The sequence below is a fragment of the Quercus lobata genome, chromosome 11 (assembly GCF_001633185.2).
Source record: "Quercus lobata isolate SW786 chromosome 11, ValleyOak3.0 Primary Assembly, whole genome shotgun sequence".
Lineage (NCBI taxonomy): Eukaryota > Viridiplantae > Streptophyta > Magnoliopsida > Fagales > Fagaceae > Quercus > Quercus lobata.
Genome location: NC_044914.1, coordinates 54,080,156 through 54,086,289, shown reverse-complemented (window position 1 = coordinate 54,086,289; position 6,134 = coordinate 54,080,156). Strand labels below are relative to the sequence as shown.

Sequence of the window (6,134 nt, the reverse complement as noted above, 5' to 3'; positions counted from 1 at the left end):
GAGTATACAAGTGTGAGTGAAGTCACACATTAAATAATGATTAGAAAAATGTGTGGTTAATATAATATAGTTAAGTTCATACCCATTGATGAGCTTAAGTTAGCTAGGTCATTTGGGTTAAGTAGTTAATATAACATAGTTAAGTTCATACCCATTAATTGGGTTAAGGGATGTCTCTATATGCCACCCCATTGCTATAAGTATATTTACCCAAAATATTTATTATACTAACTAAAGCTATTTATCTCCCCACTACTATATGCTGCCACTACTATAAGCATAGTCCTACCCAAGGTATTTACCCAAAATATTTATTATATTAACTAAACATATTTATCTCCCCACTACTATAAGCATCTTTATCTAAAATATTTATTATATTAACTAAAGGTATTTATCTACAAGCTTTAGTTGTCAAAATCAAAGCATGGGTTCTATTGAATGATTAAATCCATCATTTCTTAAAAGGTTAAGATTTTATATAGAATTTTATTAGTTGTTAAAGTCAAAGCATATCTCCAACATAGTCTTACCCAAAAATTTTATTATATTAACTAAAGGGTATTTATCTCCCCACTACTATATGCTACCACTACTATAAGCATGCTACTACAAGCATAGTCTTACCCAAGGTATTTACCCAGAATATTGATTACGTTAACTAAAGGTATTTATCATCCCACTACTGTAAGCATATTTACCCAACATATTTATTATATTAACTAAAGGTATTTATCTCCCCACTACTATAAGCTACCACTACTATTAGTTAGTGTTAACAGTCACGACGATCCCGTTCCCGACAATTCCCATTCGCAACGATCTCAACGATTTCGACGATTCCCATTCGCGACGATCTCAATGATTCCGATTCCCATTGGCAACGATCTCGACGATTCTGAATCCCATTGGTGACGATCCTCAACGATTCCGATTCCCATTCACGACGCTGATTCCCATTCGCGACGATCCTCCCTTCGTCGTGGCCTTTGTTCGGAATCGGTAAGTTTTTATTTTTTATTTTATTTTATTTTTCACCTTCCCTTTTCACTTTTATGTTTATTTTTTTACAAATGATAAATTTTCTTGCTTTAAAGGACTTGAATAGTATACATATCAATTGTTGTTCTCCTACTTGTCTGAAATGTTACTCGGTATATGAAATACCTCATTATTCTATCTAAAGAGACAAAACAGGGGTTTGGCTGTATATTCAATGATTTTCCTATTACACATGTTATGTGTTTGTTGTTTTGTCCGAGTGAAGAATGAGTAGAGTTGTTCTTCATAAGTCAATTAATAGTTGGTGGGTGATGTACATAGTTTTTTTTTTTCTCTCTCTCTCTCTCTCTCTCTCTCTCTCTGAAGTGAAAGATTGAAATTTTTATTGGTGCCAAACTACAAAAATTGTTATATAATAGATCACATATTATAGCTGTTGGGTTACTATTCTTTTGTTTGTTGAGTTCGTCTGCAGCCTTGTTGTTTTGTTTGTTTAGTTCATCTAAATACTTAGTTTAATAGTAATGGAGGATTTGGAGCTAACATTTCTATAATTTGGTAAAAGAAAAAAAAAAGGTGAAAATTTTATAGTGTTGTTAAGTGGTATGAATACTTTCGAATTCGATTAGGCAGTTCTTAATATCTCTAATTAAAAGTTTTATCACAGCTTTCAAGGCAGAAGAATGCAACTTCCATTTTTTGGTCCCGCTTTGTAGCTCTTTAAAAATGATCAAGGACTAGTGGGAAGACAAGGATTGGAATCAACAGTATGTTTTCCTATGAGTACTGTTGTTGTGTTCTGTTTTGGTTTGCAGGATAAAACAATTTTTGTTTGTTTTTTTGTTTGTAGTTGTAGGGTTATGCATTAATTAAATGAATATTTATAGTTGACTTGAAGATTGGATGTTAATGTGAGGATTTATAGTTGTAGATTATTGTGATTTATAAAGGGGTTTATGGGTTTGCACATTGTTTAAGTGTTGAGATATTTCACAGTTTTAATAAATTCTGTGGTTTTTTCATTGTTTGCTTATGGGTCTTGAAGGTGGAACTTCAAGAGATGCTAATCAAAATGAAGAGCATGACATACCTGATGTTGATCTTAATATGGATTATGATATGTAGAGTTCATAACAATTGTCTTAAATGTTGTGTGCTTGTCTTAAAGTTTTATGTTTGTCTAAGTAGCAATTGTTTTGTACTTATCTTGAACTTGATATAGATATTGATGTGGTTATTTTTTGTGTTGAGTTAGTAGTAATTGTGTTCAAATTTAGCACTTGTGAATTGCTTGATATGGATAATGGTGTAGACTATGATATGTAAAGTTAGTAGTAATTGTTATTGAGATGTTTTGTACTTATCTTGAACTTGATATGGATATTGATGTGGTCATTTGTTGTATTGAGTTAGTAGCAATTGTGTTCAAATTTTGCACTTGTGAATTGCTTGATATGAATAATGGTGTGGACTTTGATATTAAGTTAGTAGCAATTGTACTTATCTTTCATGTCAATATATAGTTTCAAAAAATGCCCAAAAAGGCCAAATACACTCATAATATACCGAGGTATGAGATGGCAAGATTGGATAGAATGAGGCAAAACCAAGAGATAATTGATGCTTTGGGATTGAAGCACATCTCAACATATGTAGTATGTTTGTTGCTATCATTCCATCCCTATCATGTTTGTAAAGCTATAACATATGTAGTATTAATGTTGTGATTGTTTGTTTTTTTCTCTCTTTTAAATGATAGGAAAATATTCTCAAAGTGCAAGCGGATCATTGTCAAGATCCTAATGCAATTCCCCTAACATAAGAGGAGATCTCAAACTTGGTTTTTAAGAAAAAGTCTGGTATTGTAAAAGGACTGGGCATGAGACCTTCATCTTCTCTAGTAACCACCGCCTCATCTAATTCCTCGGTGGAGTATATCCAACGGTTAGAAAATAAGATAATTGAGCTCAAAGAGGCAAGAGTTAGGGACCAAGAGGAGCGAGTTAAGGACCAAAAGGAGCGAGCTAGGGACCAAGAGGCGCGAGCTAAGCAAGAAGAGGTCCAAAAGAATATTCTTAACTTTTTGAGGAGTAAGGGATGCTCTTACCTATGGGGGTGGTTCAACTTCAAGTTAAACCACTATTTGGTTAGTACTTTATTTTAGTAATTGACCCAACTTCAAGTTATAACATAGTTAATGTTTTTACTTTACGATTTTAATGTAGTATTGTTTTTATATTTGTGCAAATTTCTTATTGGTGGCTTTTAGGGGATTTACTTTTGGCATTACTTGAAGACATATGAGGACATCTTTCGTTAGTTCTAATTATATTATACTACCCTTTTTGTATTGTTATAAAATATCTTGAGTTATTGTATGTATTGCAAACAATTATTGTATGGAAGGAGTTTGAATTGGATAGTTGTTTTATTTTTTACTTGTGGAATGTATGAATCTTTTTTTATAAATGTGTTGTTGAAATAAATGTGTTATTCAAATGTGAGGTTTTAATAATGTAATGATAGGTTACAGGTTAATATCAAAGCCATGAAAAAAATAAAAACAGAAAATAAGTTTCAGCGACGAATTTTTTTGTCACAAATATAGCAACAAAAAATTGTTTTAGTGACAAAATATTTCATTGCTAAATGTAGCAAAATTTCGTAAGAAATGGTTTTAGTGACGAAAATTTTCGTCACTATATGTACCTGGATTTTCTTAAAAATAATTTTAGTGACAAACTTTTTCATCACTATATGTACCCAAACATAGTTTTAGTGACAAAATTATTCGTCACTAAATATGATTTAATAAAATAAAGTGTTTTTAATGACAATATATTTTGTCACCAAATAGTGTTTTTAGTAAGGAAAACATTTAGTGATGAAAATTTAGTGACGAAACGGTTTTGTTGCTAAATTTTTTTTTTAAAAAAAAAAAAAAAAAATCAAATCGGACTTTTAGTGTCGAAATTTTTCGTCCCCAGGACTTTTAGTGACAGGGTTTCAGTGACGAAATGAGTTTCATCACTAAAAGTTCAATTTCGTCACTAAAGGTTCTTAGTGACAAAAAACTGGATTTTTAGTGACAAATTTTATCGTCACTGAAAATACATTTTGTTGTAGTGGTTGTTCATTTATACCCCTAAACACTTAGATTGTTTAACTTAATTAATTAACCAAGTTGATACTTAAGTTTATTATTCAGATTAGGTTAAACACAAACAATCATATCACATAAAGCGGAATAATAAAGAAAAATAAGCAATATGATAACCCAGGAAAACCAATGAAACTGTCATGTTTCAAGGTAAAACAACCTGGGGAAGATTTAACCTAAACTATCCTCACGGCAACAACTTCACTAAATAGAATGGAAGTGTTTACAATAGATTTTTCCCTAATTCTAAAACTACCTCTTATAGTACTTGCTCACGTGACCACACATAACTCCAAATCCACAAACTCTTTTATCTGAATTCGTCACACATAAACACCCCTGTTTGTTAGTTTGAGTTCCCACTCAAAGTTTTAGATCATCAGCAGTAGTTGATCTTTGTAACAGCAACTTTAGATCTACTGGTTCTAATAATGTGTAGATGGAATTCCGGTAGTGACTTTGAAAAGAGAAGGTACGGTACCTTTTAGATCTCAAAATAGCACCTCCAAAGTCATAACAAAACGTGCCTTAAGGTTTCTTTTAAATACTAGAAGAATTAGATCTGAAACCATAATGACTTAATGGGCTTAAAGGACTAATGGGCTTTAATTAATTTCTGTAGATCCGTGACTAATGGACTAATGAATTAATTAATTTTTGAAATCTTGAACCTATTGCTTCATTTTTCCTGTATTCTAACTTGCAACACCATGAGCATTATATAATATATCCTATAGACTTAGAAATCTATATCTAGACAAGTTTCTGCTCAAGGTTTTCCAATTGTTCGAAACTTTTAGAACCTAACAATCTCCCTATTTGGAAATCCGTGACAAAATGAAACATACAAAATGAAATGCTCAAATACAAGAATAACTCAATTACAATAAAATACCCAAATACATCACAAACTCCAATCTAAGACTTCTAACCCAAAAGTTGCAAAAAGAGGCAGAAGGTCTTGATCAGAATGTATCTGTCTTTTTTGAAACACACAAAAAAGCACATCAACACATGTGTGGAAATAAAGACAGATAAACAATATGAATCACCATGATAACAAATATGCAACAGCAAAAATAAACATGCAAACTAACTCTCCCCCTAAGTTAGAAACATAAAAATTAAATAAATAAATAAAAACTTTTATTTTCTCCTCCTTTCCCAAAAAAAAAAAAAAAAAAAAATCATCACCCCCTAAATAAAAACAGTTGAAAAATATTTTAAACATGATCCCAATTTTCATCTATTTTCCCCCCTTTTGTCACAAATTGATAAAGATAACCCAATTAGAAGGTAGATAGAAAACATGTACAATAGAGGTCAAGAGAAAATAGAGAATCAAGGAAACACGAATGAAATCAGCTCTGTAGAAAATAGAGGCAACTCCTCCTATGAAGAACAACATAGGTTTTAAAAATAGCTTTCTCCTCTTATAAAAATAGGAAAAACAAAACAAGTTTTTGGGGAAATTTTAGGAGGTGGGGAAAAATAAAGAAACACAAACTAAACTTAAAAAAATAAGTTGAGGATACACATTAATATAACTATCTTCTCTTTCAATATATGCAAACTTGACATTGTGTGACCCATAATCAGATGCATGCAAACACTCCAGGCACAATCAGTTAAGACTATACAATATAAATCTCAATAATATATGTTAGGACATATGTGATTCACTTGTTAGGAACATATGTCACTATTTTATGTAATTGGCTTATCCTTTGATAAAACGCACTTTACTTGTATTTAGGTAGATCTAGGATGTGTTTAATACTTCAAGAAACTGTGTTTCAAGATCAAGTGTTGAAGACATGCAAGTCTGTCCAAGATTCAAGTTAAAGAAGTGTTGTTCATTAAATCTCGACAGCTAGCTATCCATCGAGCTTAAGAAGCTATTCCAGCCCCGAGGCTCGACAGCTGCTCGACAGCACCTCGACACACAACTATCTATCGAGCTTTATGAAAA

At 31.7% G+C, this 6,134-nt stretch overlaps 1 long non-coding RNA gene across 2 annotated transcripts; it reads left to right on the top strand.

The window, feature by feature from the left end:
* The first annotated feature begins 581 nt into the window (after positions 1 to 581).
* On the top strand, positions 582 to 3,310 carry LOC115969093. 2 transcript variants are annotated; one of them, XR_004086870.1, is made up of 4 exons: positions 582 to 1,002; positions 1,670 to 1,769; positions 2,762 to 3,148; positions 3,272 to 3,310. It is a non-coding gene; the product is annotated as an uncharacterized LOC115969093 (long non-coding RNA). The 2 variants fall into 2 exon arrangements; XR_004086869.1 differs by lacking the exon at positions 3,272 to 3,310 and having other exon boundaries at positions 583 to 1,002; positions 2,762 to 3,222.
* The last annotated feature ends 2,824 nt before the right edge of the window (positions 3,311 to 6,134 follow it).